Source organism: Drosophila montana, unplaced genomic scaffold (genome assembly GCF_035044405.1).
Source record: "Drosophila montana isolate Dmon_TW-CO22-7 unplaced genomic scaffold, ASM3504440v1 contig_3240_1, whole genome shotgun sequence".
Classification (NCBI taxonomy): Eukaryota; Metazoa; Arthropoda; class Insecta; order Diptera; family Drosophilidae; genus Drosophila; species Drosophila montana.
In genome coordinates, this window is record NW_026998122.1 from 442,281 (window position 1) to 460,143 (window position 17,863).

The window sequence follows — 17,863 nt, forward strand, 5'->3', positions numbered from 1 at the left end:
CTGTAAATGCGCATGTAATCTTTACAAAAGTTTGCCATTTCGTGTTTTCTTGTTTTGGGGTGTGTCTATCCCCCCTCCACCTCCACCTTACCCTCCCCCTCTCACCCTTAAGTCTTTTGGCAGTTACATTAGCAAGCTCTTCATGTTTAATGCTGTTTTTATTTTACTTTTTTTGTATATTATGTTTTATGTGCATTTGCATTGCCTTGTAATGGCGTCCATTTCGCAGCAAGTTTTGCAGCTCTTTTCAAAGTTGCACAACTTTTCGCCCAGCTCTCAAAGTTGTTGGTGTCAAAATCAATTTTAGTAAGCAGTCGGAGCTTAAAAAGAACAACAACAACAACCAGCACGCTCTTTGAGTAAAGTAGTTCACCTGATGCTAATTACTGCCAGGTGAAATTAGCTGCCTGATGGCAGGCAATTAGAAGCAACTACCAAATGGGATTAGACAAGTCTGTGGCAAGGGGCTTTTCTTCAACTTGAAGTGCGCCAAACTTCTTGAACTAATTTACATAGATTCAATACGCAATGCAAATATTGATTGGCATTTTAGCACAGACAGAAACTCAAGAAAATTTACATCAATTAATTCAAGCATGTCCTTATACCTGTGCCACATGTTGATGTAGGGTAGATTGAATGTCAAGAGCGTGTTGGTAATTGTGAGCTAGGGCTGAGCCTGTATTCTCATGTGAATTCTATTTCTCTACTACTACTACTTCTAGTTAACTGAACTTCAAAAAGAATAAGACGTCAATTGTGGAGGTAATAATTTGAACTGATTTTATTTCTTAAAATCCTAGTCTTATATAACTAAAATTTATGTGTTATTTGGACTTGCTGCTTGTTATTTTGAATATTTTTTTAGATTAATGCTTTTTTTTTATAAATATCTTTACATTTTCTAGCAGTAAATAGTAAGCAAATATATATCATATTTTCTCTTTTTTATTATTATTTTGTTTTAAAATGTTTATCAAGTTATAAAACTATAACGAGATCTTAAGATATTAAATTTACGTATTGAGCATATTTACTGTTCTAAAATGATTGGCGACTTTTAGTCTGTTTGAGCTGTCGCATAATAGATGCTACAGATTGGGATGATTGTTTTTGCCTGTAAATAATAATTAAAATTTATATTTATTACAATGCCAAAATCATCCAATTTAACTTATCAACTATCAAAAAAAGAACAATTAAATCATGGTGAATATATTTAACTAGTGAAAACCATATTATTGCTGCTACTGCAAATAGAGCACTTGCCACAAAATGTTGCAAAAATGCATTTACATTTGCTGCGACAAGCTATCAACTCCTTTTTGTTGACAGTCGCAAATTGAATTGACCCTTGCGGCGAGAACATGCAAATCAAAATTAATTAACATTTGTCAAATACCAAGCGCATATTTCATAAACTTTGTGCAAATAAATGCAAATCAAGAATTAAAATAAAGAAAACTTAACGTTTGCTGCGCAGTGATATATCACACGTTATTTCAGTGCTGCCATCTAGAAATTAACTGTCACCTGGCAGCACCTGTTTAAAATGCAACTTGGCAGCACTAGCTTAAAATTCATTGCAAACTTTGCAACATCTGCTCAAAATGCAACTAGGCAGCACGTACATAAATTTGTTGCAATTTGGCAGCACTAGCATAAAAGTCTTTGCAAACTTGGCAGCACCAGCTTCAATTTTAGCTTAAAATGCATTGCAAATTTGACAGCACTTGCAAAAAATGCATTGCAAACTGAGCAGCGCCAGTTTAAAATACAACTTGGCAGCACTAGCATAAAAGTTTTTGGCAGCACTTGCATAAAATGCATTGCAAACTTGGCAGCACTAGCATAAAATGCATTGCAAATTTGGCAGCACTTGCATAAAATGCATTGCAAACTTGGCAGCACTAGCATAAAATGCATTGCAAGCTTGGCAACACTGATCAATATAAACAAAAGACTGCTGATAACAGTTTTGTTAAGAGCTTACTATTTATTGACCGACCGAAGCTGCAAACTTTCCACACTTGCACACAATTTTGATGGGCACAATTAAAGCAGATAAATTGTTTTAAATTATATAAAGATATATTTGCTGCCTAAGCTGGTTAATAATTAATTTTGCTCTCACTCTTCGGATATATTTGCAGTTGAGCTGCTGTAATTGATGGCATTTTGCCTATTTTAAATTGCATTCTCCTGCATTTCGCAAGTGAACAAATGCCGGTATTTAATTAAATTGATGCAGCGCAAAACACAGCAATCAATCAATGCATCAGTGTCAATTGTGCCAATATAATAACACAGCGCACGCATATTTCGTTCAATTAATAATGCATTTTCGGGTTCATTTAAATTCAATTTTTCAAAATCTATTTATCATAATCTATCTAATGTCCGATTATAATGAACTCGCGCGTTGAGGCTGCAGTTGATTGCTGATTAAAATCAGAATCAGGCGCATCGTTGCCTTCAGCCCCTGCTCCCGTTTAGCCTATCGCTACAAACCACCTGCCCGCATTTGAGACCGAGTGGCACAAACAAAAACAAAAACAACAACAACTACAAAATCACACCTTGCGTCCTGTTTGTGCCCCTGCTTCTAGGCTTGTTGTGGCAGCGTCTTTGCTTTCTAGCTGGCGGCTGCTATTTGTAGGCAACTTGGCAAACAAAGTCCTTGGGCGCACACACACACACACACACAGGACTCTTTTGCTATCAACTCAATCGCAATCGGCATGCATCAGGGATCTGTTTGCAACGTATCTGTTTGTGAACAACTCAAATTACCATTTCGATTCAGTTTTTAATGAGATTTGCCCGCTTTCATCTGCCACAGCAGAAACAGACAGCAGCAGCGTGTGCCAACGTCCTGGTTCTGTCTATCTCTGCCTTTGCCTCCGCTGCTGGTACGAGTTATGGGCTTGTAATATAATTTTCCGGCAGTTAGTTTGTCTCACCCGGCAGCTGCGACAGGCGGCGGCCACGTTGCAGTGCATCCTTGCTGCATCCTATCTGTGTGGCAGCAACAAACAGCAACAACATCGACTCAGTTCTTTAGCTACATTTGCTACTATCGACTCAATTGCAAGCGCGCTTCAGTGCATGTCCTTTACACACACTACACACACTACACACTCTACACACACACACACACACACGATCGCCCTCGTTTATTTCGCCTTCGTGGTGGACAGGTTAAACAGGAACAGCGTGTCCTTAATGCCACAGTTCTGTTGCCGCCAGTTGGTCGTATGAAATCAGTGAACCAATTAATGCCGCGCACCGATTTCGCCTTGTCCCCCTCCTTAGGGCAGGATGTTGAGGTCCAGTGTCCATTGTCCTGGCTTAGCTCCTGTTATTTTTTTTCCTGCTGCTCCTGCGCGTGTGCCTCTGACCCGTTAATGCCGCCAAATGTTTTTTAAACACATTTATCCAGGCGCAGCGCCGCTTCATTTAGCCCCTACAGAGTGCACAACAAAAGCAAGTAAAAGTGATCTAGTACTTGGAGATACCCTACCCTTTCGTGTCCAGCTACGTGTTCTTTTTGAACATTTCAGTACACAAATGTAGCCAAAAAGTTAGCCCATATCACAAATTAGGCGATTTTATATGTTATAAAATCCAAAAAATACAACAAAATCTATATCGACTTTAATCGACTTCCGTTCATCGGAACAAGTTATCGATACATTAAATAATATTTGATCTGATCGTTGAATAGGAGGACCTACATTCAACAATTTAATGCCTTAGCTCTTGCAGTCTCTGAGATGGACGCACAGACAGACGGACTTGGTTGGATCAACTCGTCTGTTGATGCTGATCAACAATATATTTTCTTCTATCAAGAATATATTTTCTTGCTCCTGTTACATACGTTTGCACATATCCAATATGCCCACCTTGCCCATTTTCAGTAAGTTCAATGGGCATAATAATGCTGCACGTGTGTGCTGGCCCTGGGGTTTGCCCCCGCTCCCCACTGCTGCGTCTGCCACTTGTTCCGGTGTCGAGTTGCACACGGCCTCAATTCCACGCCTGCCCCTGGCCTAGGCACAGGCACCGTGCGCTGTTTCCTTTATAGCAGCTGTCCGTGTGTGTGTGTGTGTGCACGTGTGCGTGTGTGTGTGTGTGTGTGTGTGCGCCTTATATGAATTGCGTTGAAAATGTTGGTTTATTGATTTGTAAGCTGAAATTTAATTGAAACTCGTTGGCTGTCTGGCCTCGCTGTATCCTGCCCCTGCCGCAGCTATACGTGGCTTCTGGCAATTTATGAGGTCAGCTCGTGTTATGTGGCTGATAGCGTCCAGGCTCATATTTTCTGTTACCTCTAATTAGAAACCAAAAAGAAAACTGTTTACCTGTCCAAGTTCTGCGGCTTTGTAGCAGCAGCAGCAGCAGCAGCAGCTGCTGCAGAAACTGCAGAGCTTGGCACTAAAATCTAATTACGTGGCGAGTGTGTGGACTTATCTGGCTGTTAACAGTCCAGTGGTTCGTTCGTCCTGAAATTGCAATTTGTTGCAGCAAGTGCTAGTAAGGGGATTCCAGGCTAAAATTAAAACTATGAAAAGAAAACCAGGAAAAGAAACTTTTCAATAAAGTGTTGGCATTTTAAATACGTTTAAATACGCAGAAACTCTTAAAGAGTTGAAAAGGTGACAACATTTATGGAATTTAATTGAATTTCCATTAAAAGATTAAATATTTTTCGCGCTGCTTTGGATTGCTGCTTTTTAATTTTCGTGGGGTCATAAATTAAGGTTAAAATAATAAATAAATGCTGCGCGTACTTGCACCACATTCCAGAGCCGCGAACTTAGGGTCTGGCACTTGTCAAGGAAATGCCCCAGCCAAACAAAATTGATATAAAACAACGATCGTATTCCAAGACTGAACAATAAATCTTTTTGGGCCCACGAAGCGAAGGCATTTCGTAGGCATTTAACCTCGTCAGCCGGAGAAAAGGTCGCCCGGTCGCTGCCATTGTGTGGCCCCGAGCGGCACTTCCGATTTGGCATCTTTTTTTTGGGCTGCTGCGCACGCGCCCCGGACTCGGGGCAGGGCAGGGAAGGGCAGGGCAACCAGCGGCTGTTTAATGTAGAAAACATCTGTCCCGGCCGACGAGCGATTGCTCCTCAATCAGTGCGCTTCCTGCCGGGGCAACATGTGTGTACACAGACACACTGACACACACACATGTAAGTCCCTTTGTTTGTGTGTTTGCACAAAGGATGCGCGTGCTGCGCTGCAGCAGATGCCACAACTATCCCGAATATGCATGCACAGTCCTGCCGCAGACGTGAGTGGAAGGGGGTCAAAACCACATTCAAAACTATAAAAATTTGCACGTGCATTTGATTCGTCGCCGAGTCCAATTGTCCAAATGTAATGAAAAGTAAAAGGTTCATGCTGCACTGAGAGAAATATTTCGGTAAACGACGTCGTTAAGTTTGAGTTTACTTTATTTTAGTATCGTTTTGAGCATGACTTAAATAATGTAGGACTAACAAATCATGTTTGGCTTTTAAAGTAGCCAGATAATTACCTTAATTCCAATACAAATATTTCACTCTAATGAATTAACTAAATGCTAACTTATTTTAAAAAGTATCTTAGATTAAACTAAGCTTAAGTCAAGAGCTCGAAACATTCTAGATTTGAAAACACACATCTAAATTCTACATTTTAATTATGTTCTAGACGTGAGTGTTAAGTCTTACAGCATTAAGTTTCTCAAAAAATGTCAGCTTCAGCTTGAATTAAGCTCTCGTTTTCTTAAAATAGTTCAAAAACAAACTAGATTTAAGAATACAAGCATGTATTTTATATATGAAAAGCTTAGTTTGTTCTTTAATCAAGTTTGATAAAAAATCTTTAAGCAATCTTAGCTTAAGCTAAAAAATAAGTTTAAGATATTCTTAAATCAAAAACTGGCAACTCAAAGTAAGCATAATACCATCATATTTGTATCCATGCAACAACTTAATTTGTAGCTAGAGCTGAAGTAAGCTTCGCTTAAACTATGTCTAGGGGTAACTTCTCCTTTCTTTTCTTATGGAGAGCTGTGTTTGGGTGGTCAACACATCATCTAAGCTGCTTACGGTGAAAGCTGCACTCAATCAGTTTGTCTTACACGCGCGCTGACAAAGTGCTGGCAAACAGCTTGAGTACGTACGTGCCACTCGGGCAGCGTGCAACGTGCAACGTGCAGCCATTAGCAGAAGTAACAAAACAGCTTAAGACAATGCGACAACAGCATGAACAGCACTTGGGCTCATAATTTGGCTGGCAACGTTTATATCCTGCAACTGCTGCCAAGGAGCACTCCTCGAATCTGGAATCAGCTCAATCCAAAGATGCGCATGCCTCGACCCCCCTCGACCCACCTCGACCCGGTGCAACTCAACTGGCAACTCGTCTCGAGACATCAACTTCAACTCGTTATCGCTTCGTATATCGCTTATTGCCCGCTTCTAAGCGCAACCTCTGCCCGCTCCGCCGCCAGTCAACACTTTCCCTGTCCTGTTGTTCCCTGGTGCAGTTGGTACTGCGCCGGATATGGCTGGAGATGATGAGCTCCTTAGCGCTACTTGTGCTTCCTATCAGATTCCAGCAGCTGCTCGACGCGTCGCTTTGCTTTAATGCACTGCGTATTTCTTCCGGTCCGTGCTCTGTCTCTCCTTTTGTCTCCATCTCTGTCTCTCTCACTCTCCCCTGCTTTGTGCTCAGCTCTTGGTTTCGGTTTCATCTGCTTCCCCCTACACGATTTTAAGTTTGCTTTCGCAACGCTTTGGCACGAGCGCTGCTTTCATTCCGCTGTCGTCATCGGTCACGAGCACCTCTTTAATCCCTTTCAGTTGCCATTATTCACTTGGCACATCTAATTGTAAAGGATTCCGAAAAGAACTTGTGCATGCTTTAATTAGACCTATGCTCCCTCGGAACACCCAGAATCGTCTGTGTAATCGTAAAATTACAAACCAATATTTACTTAACATATTACACGACTATTCACGACTCCAAATGCAATATCTTCCAAAGATCGGACGCCACTAACCGAGTTAAGGATATTAAAAGATTATGAAAATTGCCAAAATTAAAAAATTCTCGAGAAAAAGTACGTTATACGACCAATTAATATCTCGGGTAAATATTGTATGATTTTGCAATGTTATACCTTTTTGAATTCTTACGGATCCCTACTATCAATTGGCATTCAAACAAATTAAAAATCGATGGGTTACAAAAAGTTGTTAGACCAAAAAACGATTCGTTTGTAAAGTCAACCTTTTTCCATGATTTTTTGAATATCTCGGCCAAAAAATTTCCGATTTTGGAATTTTATACCATTTTAGATTCGTAAGGATCAGTACTATCGATTGGCATCAAATAAATGAAAATATAAATTTTGGCCCAAATCGGCCAAAATGGCAAGGGCTTACATCACGTTTTTTCCCAAAATCGGGGTCAGTTCGAAAATCAAATTTTTTTTGATGATTTTTTATGAATATTTTGGGTAAATATTGTCTGATTTTGAAATTTTATACATTTTTGAATTCTTACGGATCCCTACTATAAATTGGCATTCAAACAAATTAAAAATCGATGGGTTACAAAAAGTTGTTGGACCAAAAAACGATTCGTTTGTAAAGTCAACCTTTTTCCATGATTTTTTTTGAATATCTCGGCCAAATAATGTCTGATTTTGGAATTTTATACCATTTTAGACTCGTAAGGATCAGTACTATCGATTGGCATCAAATAAATGGAAATCTAAATTTTGGCCCAAATCGGCCAAAATGGCAAGGGGTTACATCACGTTTTTTCCCAAAATCGGGGTCAGTTCGAAAATTAAACCTTTTTTGATGGTAAATATTGTCTGATTTTGAAATGTTATACCTTTTTTAATTCTTACGAATCCCTACTATCAATTGATATTCAAACAAATTTAAAATCGATGGGAAGGACATAAAAATCGTCCTTATGGTTTGCGAGATTTGGGTGTTTTTTTTAAAGGACATTCTTATTTGGACGACATATAGTACTTGTCCTGATAACTTAGAATATATAATAAAAAGGACGAAAATCCTTCAAGGAGCTGAGCAAAAGATATTTTTGTCTGTAGAGATAAAAGGCTGTAGATCGGCCGTATCCTTGCTGCTCATGATGTCCATTTGCCAACCTTTAGTCCTCATCCTCCCAATTCAAAATATATAATGGAAAGGACGAAAGGCCTTTAGACAGCATAGACATGTATACAATTCTTTCGTAAATAAACAAAGCCGTAACTCGGCCGTATCCTTACGGATCCTGACAAGTCCTGTGTCAAACAAATCGTATGAAAAAGGACCATAAACTGTCCAAAGGACATCAAAATCGTCCTTGCCGTTTCCGATATATAGCGTATTTTCGAAAAAGGACATTTTTTAATTAGCCATAACTCGGTCAAATCCTTAAGGATATCGGAGGGATATACATTTTTAAGCTCGTGGTGAGCAGGACTATCGATTGGCATTCAAAGATTTCCAAAATTCGACAAAAAATTTCGACGAAATTTTTCCTAGGGGTTAGTCGCAAAATGAGCTAATATCGAAAATATCCGGGCTAACTCTGCCATTTGAAGGACTATCGGGATGTCCTTTGGCCAGCAGATAGTCCTCACGCTCCCATTGAAGAATTTACAAACCAAAGGACGAAAGTCCTTCAGACGAAAAAGTGTTAAGGACGATTTTGTTTGATGAAAATAAGCCATAAATCGACCAAATCCTTGCGTGTCCTGGCGAGTCATATGTCAAAATAATTGTATTGACTAGGACTACCAACTGGCCAAGTTTCATTAAGATCGTCCTTGTGGTTTAGGAGATATTTAAGGATTGTGTTTTCGGGCCATTTCCGTGCGCGCCGCGACTGAAATTTTACAAGTCAAAAATCGAGTCATATCATTCTTAGATGACCCCATATTTTTATGATGCAGATCGATGCAGGGGGTCTATACGATTCTAACGCACCATGTCCTTTGAAAATCTGCAAGGACATGCCCGTTTTATAGCCTTTTTTCCTTACATAAAATGCTTTTATATATTTATTTACTTGTTTAATTTAAATGTGTTTTTATCTTTTCAGACTGACAAATTAAGGACTTCAATGACCTCTAAGGACCTCCACGACTGATAAAGCAAATTTTTCCAGGATCGGACTTTAATTATGGCAGATATAGCTATTTTAAGTTCAAATAGGCAACAATTATAATTTATTCTCGTTTTGTATAATTTTAAGAGAAATAATTAAGAAAATTAGCATTAAAATTCAACAATTTTGTAAATTTAAACATAAATAAATCAAATATTTATAATAAAACAAAAAAATTCCTGTTTTTTTATTTAAAAATTCAAAAATCAACGGTCTTTAGATACCTATTGCATATCCGTGACGTCAGCTTGCTGCCAACCGCTGGCTGCCGAGATTTTTCTTAAAATCTGCCAAAAATACCAGGCGAACAGAAACGCCCAGAAGGTCGACAAAAAATATTTTTTAGCTGCCGAAAAAATTTCGTTGCATACCCAAAAGGGGCGCCCACGTCGCCGGCTGGGTCCCAAATTTTAGCTAAAATTTCCCAAAAATACCAGGCGAACAGAAATGCCCAGAAGGTCGACAAATTATATTTTTGCGGCCGAAAAGTGACGTAGTAAAAAGGGGCACCCTCACCGCCGGTCCTAAATTTGCCCTAAATTCCGCTCAAGTACCAGGCGAACATAAATGTCCAGAAGATCGCCGAGTGCTTTTAATAAAAATTTCATTGCATAGCATTACGGGGCAAAAATGTAACTCAATTAAAATGAGTGCTGTTAAGTAGCAGTTTATGTAAAATGAACGCTGTAAGCTGGCTGTTAAACAACAGCTGCAGCTGCAGCTAATGTAAAAGGGCTCCTGAAAGAAAAAGCATACATTTTTTTGGACCATTTCAATGCACACTTTGCAGGGATCTGATCCTTTAGGTTCCCAAGGACTATATCAATGGTATGGCATAACCAAGGATATGTTTGTCAACTAGAAACCATCCAGGGAGTGGGGCTGCTGCTGGGGCGGCTATAAATGAAAATCATACATATTTTTGGGCCATGTTCTGGCGCATTTTGCGAGAAATCGGCCCTTTAGGTTCGCTAGGACTATATCCATGATATGGAATAACCAAGGATATATAGGTCAACTAGGTACCATGAATAGCGATCATTTGATGATAAAATGTTGTCCATGGGCGTGGCAGATGACGTTAGACAACTCCGTCCTTTCGGTCCGCAGGATTATCTCGTTTTCCCGTTTTTGTTTTTGCTATTTTAAAAAAGACAATTCCGCCGATCTAAAAACGACATTATTATTTGTAGATATGTTGTCCATGAACGTTGGCAGATTATGCTGAAAAATACAAAATGAAAAATATATTAGTTTTTGTAAACTATAATACATCGGTTTAATTACGTCAGACTTTGGAAAGACATACCTTTAAGGATTCGTGAGTCTTTAAAATCGACAGAACTCTACAAAATGTTGATTGAAATTGAAGGTATATCCATGGCATGAAATAACCAAGGTCATTCAGGCACAAACGTTATTGAATGTTTTCTTGTCCACGGCAGATTAAGCTGCAAAATTAAAAAAAAAAGAATAAGTATTTTGTTGGCTTTTAATATCGGTGAAATTAAGTCCGACTTCGGAAGGTTAAAATTCGTTGGTATATAAAATCGATGGACCTCTTCAAAATTTTTGGAATATCTCGGCCAAATAATTTACGATTTTGGAATTTTATACCATTTTAGACTCGTAGGGATCAGTACTATCGATTGGCATCAAATAAATGGAAATCTAAATTTTGGCCGAAATCGGCCAAAATGGCAAGGGGTTACATCACGTTTTTTCCCAAAATCGGGGTCAGTTCGAAAATCAAAACTTTTTCGATCATTCGGTTTTTTTGAATTTCTGGGCTTAAGAACGTACGTTTCTGGAATGTGATATATCTGCTTGAATTCATATGGAATTCGTACAGAATAATAGTTTCGATTGGCCATCAATCAAATTATAAATTGAGGGGCTACATCATTTTTGCAAATCTTAAATCAAAAGTTTTTTACTCTACTACTAGAGTTGACCTTTCACCTTTACAAATTGAAGAGACAACATTGCTTTTTCGATATATGTGATATCTTTTTCACTAACGAGAACCTGCCAACAATGCAAGTTAGTTGCAAAATGTGGAGAAAAACAGCGAATTTCTCATCCTGCCCTCAGCAGGTTAGCTCACACTCAGGACTGGACGTCCTTTGGCCAGTTAATTACGCTAATGCATCATTTTTGCACATTTGCACATTTGCATGTCTTGCATTTATTTACTCGCCCATTCAATCAGTCATTCGTGCACTCATTCGTACACTCATTCATTTGGCTCATTCATCGACATTCGCGGCTTTTGTTCGTTTTGTTGTTGTTGTTTTTGAATAACTGCACAAAGAAACCGAGCTGGGTGTTTGGGCGTGGCAGCAACTGGAGGTTGCATTAATATCGTATTAAGTTAAATGCCGCCGCGGAAGCCCCACGATATGCAAACACCTAATATCCCGTGTCTGCGAATGGATGCCCCAAGCTTTCGGTTCACTTTCTGTCCCTGGATGCGATTTTGCACACCCTCCCTGGGCTGTTGTTGTTGCTGTTGTTGTTGCTGCTGTTGTGCTTGGCGTGTGTTGCAATGGACAACTAATCCAATTGAATTAAAGTGGTATTTGCGTGTCTGGGCGTGGCACTGCGATTTCGGGCAGGGGTACTCACACTCAGATGGGATGGCAGGTGTTGCTCTCGCACAATTCGACATTTAAATTTTCATTTTGGCTTTTCTTTTATTCGGATTCCTTGCCTGCCTTGGCTCGATTCGATTCGATTCGATTCGATTCGTTTCAATTTAATTTGATTTGATTTGCTTTTGTTTTGCTTTTTATCGTTTTTTCGTTTAGCTGCGACTGCGACTGCAGATCCGCATTAAAAAGTTTCGCCCATTCGAGCGGAAATCAAAAAGTTTTATTGAGTAAAAGACAAACGAAGAATGTTAGAGGGGGGGAAGTGGGAGGCGGAACATGTCAAACTTGAAATAGGATTTACATATATATATATAGAGATATATGTATTTTTCGTAATAAGAAAATAACATGAGATCTTTGCAGGACACGAGCAACTTCAACTGGCGATGCGTTTTATTGCCATGTCCTGCGGCAGAAGGCAAGCTTTGCTGACAGGACAACAGCCCAAGCGGACAACTGCAGCAGGAAGTGCACACCCCCTCCCCCCTTCCCTCTTTCCACCTTGCAGCAGCGACACATTTCGACGGGAAATTGTTGAGGGGGCGAAAACATTTCCGATTTCACACTCAAATTGGCCGCCTTAAAGCGTCGAGAGCCAAATTTTCCAATGTTTATTTACAAATTTGCAATTGAATTCATGAATTCATTCAAGATTTTTGTGGCTCGCCTGCGACGTGCGTGGTGCGGGGGCAGAGGGGGGGGGGGGGGGCGGGGGCGAATAAGGGGGCGAGTGTGGGCGCGCACAATGCGTATACGGCCCGTTGAACGCAGGTAAAGCTGATTAATTGCTTGCAATTAATAATGAGCAACGGTAAATGGCAGGTAATAAATTGCTCAGACACACACACACACACACACACACACACAGACCTGCGCCTGCACTATGCAGGTCATGAATGAAAAGTGAAAAACGGAAAATGCCTTTTAGAACCTCATCATTTTTGGGTACTTAAATACATTTGTTTGTGGCATGTTCATCAAAAACTACAGCCGAGGGCATTTTTGACGGGGTGTTGATTCAATTAGAGGACAGATTGGATGCGGCCAGGCAAATATTTTTACAACTAAAAGATATAATATAATGAAATAGATCTAAAAGAGTTGCGTAGCGTATTGAAAATATGGAAATATGGATATCTATGACAATTATGATTGTATATATTATAAATGAACGTATTATCTGAGACAATTTTTTTAAATAAAAACATTTTATTAAAAAGTTATCTTTTTGTTTTAATTGCGTTCCATAATACTCTAACCAAATTGGGGAACTTTATGCGTATTTCTGGCCCAGCTTCCTCTTGAGTCGGTCAGTATCGTCTAGAGGTGGGCGCGTGTCGTGACACGAGTGCGCACGAACTTTTTGCGTTCAGTTAATGATATAATATAATAGTTTTTACATTGGCTTGACGCTCTCAGCACACAGACTATGACAATATATCGACTCACTTTATCAATTATTTGTATATAAGAATCGTAAGGAGTCGTGCGTGTTCGTGTCACGCAAGCAAACACGACACACGCCCAACTCTGGGCTCGACCATTTTTTGTTTCGTTTACAAATCTTAGAAAATTCTATTTAGCTTTTTACTTGATACAACAAATGCCTTTACCCTTCCTCCAATTCACTTTTTTTGTGATATTTCTTATAATGGAGTTTCTTTCAAAAAAAATTAAATATTTTGACTTTAAAAACTTAAAGTGAGGTTTTTAAGCAAACTTTCACTTAGGAGAAATTGAACGTTTACATTATTTAAAGTATGTTTTTAAAGCAACCTTTGACCTCAGAGTTCTCATTCTGGTCTTGAGAATGGAGTTCATTTCTTACGTATTCCATTATTTTCCAAAATACATATCAGCATTCCGTTCATTTCATTTGTAGTATTCACATTCGAGTTGTACGCAATCTTAAGCCTTATGCTACAATCATTCGATAGACAGCGCGCACTCTCAATCATTTTTGATGTATTTAAGTACGTATTTAGACGCTATTTAAATGTCTCCGATGATTTACGCAAAAATGCAAAATGCCGCATGTCTGCTTTCAGTAACCAGTTGGTGTTGTCTCCGCTCTCAGCTCCTGCGAGTTCTCATAATCGAGGCACCTTATCGGCAGCCCAAAACGGGCCACAATTATGGCACTTCCAGTTTCCATTTTCATAATACATCATTTGCATATGTATATATGTTATTGTGCTGCAACTGCAGGGTGTCTCAGGCAGTTCCATTGGCGTCAATTATGCGGCCATGATTTATGATCTCAACACGTGCCACGCCCACACTACGGTCATAATTCCAGCCGCCCCTCGCGCCGCAAGCAACTGTTGATCTATGATCTATGGCCAAATTCATGAAAACAAGAGTATTCTCTCTTTTGGGGGTTGGTTCCGCTTCCACTTCCACTTCCACTTCCATTTCCACTTTCGAGTCGGCCTGCAGCACTCTAATTTTTATTGGGGATCCTCGAACCCTCGATGCCTCGATCCCTCGATGCCTCGCTTGAACCCTAACACTCGGCCTAATGTATGTAAATTTTTATGAATTGCCTGCCGCCTGCGTTTGCCGCTTGCATTTTGCTCGACTCGAGTTTTTATTTTGGTACGCGCCATTAGCATAGGTTCCTCTCTGTTTGTTGTTCCTGTTGTTGTTTTCCTTGTCTTTCGACAAGTGTCTCTTGTTGTTGTAGTTCATTTTCTTTTCAGTACAATATTATCTGTAAGTCGGCGCAGATTACGTTAAGTATGTTTTGTAAAGTGAACTCTCGGCTCTCGCGCACTTTGAAGTGCCGCCCGATTTGACTTTGGCTGTGGATTCTGTGTTGCAGGTGCATTTCGGGAAATCGAAAATAGAAAATCAAAAAAAAAAAAAAGAAGCGAAAATGTTTTATTTGATTGGAAAATCGTATAAAATCAGCAACTTTATGCGCCCAGCCCTGCGGCTGAGAGAACTAAAACAGAAGGTGCGAACTGAACGACAGGCAACTTTCATAAGCCGCTTAGCAGCGATTGGCATGCCACAGGCGGGGGCAGGGTGGGGGGCGGGTGTAGGTGCGGGGTGGGATAAGCATAATGAATAGCCAGCTGTCGCTCTGCCCGTCCGTCTGTCTGTCTGTCTGTTTGGCTAGCTAAGCGCAGCAAAGGAAAACAAAACAATCAACTACTATGTGAGCATGTGTGTGGCACTGACCCTTCCCACCGCAGACTTTCCCACAAATTAATCAGGCAGGGGCTGGGGCAGGGGCAGGGGCTGGGGCTGGGGCAGTAGCTGGCAACCTTTGCTGTTGCGGCTCATTAGCGCTGTCATGTTAACCATTAGGATCGCAATAGTCAGTTCCAAAATAGCCAAACCCTTATTAATGCTGCTGCGGTTGTGACTTAATGACCGCCGCGGCAAGGACTTCGCTGCGACTCCGAGTCGGCCGGCCTGTGGCTGTTGCTGCCACAGCAGGTAGCAGCTAGCAGCTAGCAGCTAGCTGTTGCCGCTTCCAATCACAGTGAGGCACAGACGAAAACGGGTTTCGTAACTTGACCCGCGGCGAGCGTTTGGTCAGCTGCCGCCGCCGCCGCCGCCATTGCGTTGATCTTGCCACAGCCACGCCCACTGGCCAGCATCTTGCGGCCATTTGACCAGAGGTTTATGCAGCTCGAGAGGGCAAGACCTCAAATGAAATAAAAGAGAAAAATATGCTCCCAGCTGGAGCTCAAGGCAGGCGTCAGTGGGGCATGCAGCTTGTGGCATGCAGTTGCGCCTCAACCGCTGCTGTCACAATATTTCAAATACACTTACACACACTCACATTTTTCACTGGGAACGCTTCGCTGCACTTGCCGACACCTTGGACTCCCAACTGGCAGCGTTCAGGTGGTTGTGCAAGGTCTCAGGCCATGCCCCCGAAATTCGCTGGATGCCACACTGTGTTGTGGCAGGCTTAAATTCACATTTGGCATTTGAGCAAAAGCAAAGGACCAACTATTTTCATACAATTAGGCAAAGGGTTTGCCGCGCGGGGGGGGGGGGGAGGAGAGGAGAGGGGAGCAGGCGGAGGATCCAACTTAAATATGAACTCCACTTGCAAAACTTGGCAGTAAACTTTGACTGGCCAACAAGCGAGAAGCGTGGCAATGAGAAGAGCGTGGGGGAGGGGGAATTGGGACATTTTGCAACATTTTGCCAAGATGGGGCGGGTAGGCAGGAGTAGCGGGGCGTGGCTGTGGCAACGTTTCTTGCATGCAGTTTGAATCTTATGCAAATATTTTTGGATAAGCCGGGCCCAAATGGCATTGGCCAAGTGTGAGATGCCACTGTGTGGGTGTATGAGTATGTGTGGGTGGGTGTATGTGTGTGTGGGTTTGTGTGCTGTGCTGGTTTTAAATTGAGCCTAGGGCTTTGGCCATGTGCGTGTGTTTGGTTTCAGATGTTTTATGACTGAAATATAAACTCTAATGGATTTCATTTTGAATGGTTTACATTGAATTAATGTGCACAATGCCAGAGGCAGGTCGTACAAAGCTGCTGGAGAGAAAGAGAGATAGGGATAGAGAGAGAGAGAGAGAGAGAGAGAGAGAGAGCGAGATGGAGATAGAAACTGAGGTCACAGAGGTTGGCGGTGCAAAGCAGCCACGAGTTGAAAGGTTAAGTCAATAAATATAAAAGGATTTGATCGAAACTCTAATGCCAATATTGGGCTGGCTGCCTCAAGGTCAATATGCGGCTTATTGATTTAATAAATAATCAGCCGACTTTTCCATTTCATTTAGCTTTGCAAACAGCTTGCCATTCCTTTGAAATTCCTTTAACTTATTGCGAATTGCAAAACGTTGTTTGAGTATTTGAATAATATCCCTTTCATTCAACAAATAACAGTACTATTTGTTATTAACAGTTATAAAATCCCTGCACGCCAGTTGCATCTCAATTAAGTGCGATCATGAAATACCATCAAACCTCGCCAAACGAACTGACGCGCTCTTCTACGCAACTTGTGTGCGCGGCACTCTGCTAAAATCCAGCTCTCTTATACGCAACACGTTCGCTGGTTCGAACAGCTGTTCGCTGTTGCAACGTATAAGAGAGCGCGCCGCAAACATGTTCGCACAGATGTTGTTGTGTATGATAGAAGAGCTCTCTCCGCTGCTGTGTTGGTTTTGGTTGGATCTTGCTGGCAACTTTGTTGATCAAGTTAGCCGCAGGGCAAACAGAGAGTCGCCAATTTGTAGCAGTTGCAACTGTCGCGCTTGGCTGTCCCACTGTGCAGCTGGCCAATACATTGGGGCCAGAACGCATTGTTATGCGCCAGGCGTCGCATTCCTTGGGCCCGTCTTCTGCCGGTTCGCTGGCTGCTTTAGCCGCTTCCTTCTGGCGTCTGTCTCTCTGGATTTCTCAATAAAAATTACCACAAGCACTTTCCGTTTTTCGTGCCACCAAATGACGCTGCTTTGTATGCCCAACGTGCGGCTATGGCAGCGCGTCTGGCTACGAATCGCACATTGACATTGGCGATATTTGCAGCTGTGTCCTTCTGCGGCGGCGTCTGTTGCACTATTGTCGTGGTCGTGGTTGCAAGCAACACTCGGAGAAACAGTTCGAATATGATCGTATTACAAGTTCACACATTTACCTTTTGAGTATACTCAAATGATGCATGAATCAAAATTGAAAGAATTCAGTTAAAAGTACTTATTACATGAATTTGCATACTTAAAATAAGCCTAACAAATTTATTAAGTACTGTAAGTAAGTCTGGTTTAATATATATAAAAATGGATTCACTTGAATAACATTTTTTTCAGAGTGTAAGAGAGAGGGAGATCTCTCTCTCTCAGCGGAAGCAGCCAGCGCTGCGGCAAGGGGAGCTTCATAATTATTCTAAGCTGAAGCGCTGCCACGTTGCGCCCACCAAAAAGGAAGCGTAATTTGAGTCATGCGGCATGTGGCAGGGACGCAGCTCGCAGCTCGGTTCAACATGCGGCAGGTGAGCGATGCGGCCAACCAGTTTTCGTTTTCTCTTTTTTTGT

At 41.2% G+C, this 17,863-nt stretch overlaps 1 protein-coding gene across 1 annotated transcript in view; it reads left to right on the plus strand.

Annotated features, from left to right (window-relative positions):
* The window catches only part of MED14 (mediator complex subunit 14), a 28,053-nt gene extending 18,682 nt beyond the window's left edge, over positions 1 to 9,371 (plus strand). Inside the window, exon 11 of the transcript XR_010437149.1 lies at positions 9,130 to 9,371. The gene's annotated coding sequence lies outside the window, so the exon portion shown is untranslated. The remainder of the gene's footprint in view (positions 1 to 9,129) is intronic.
* The last annotated feature ends 8,492 nt before the right edge of the window (positions 9,372 to 17,863 follow it).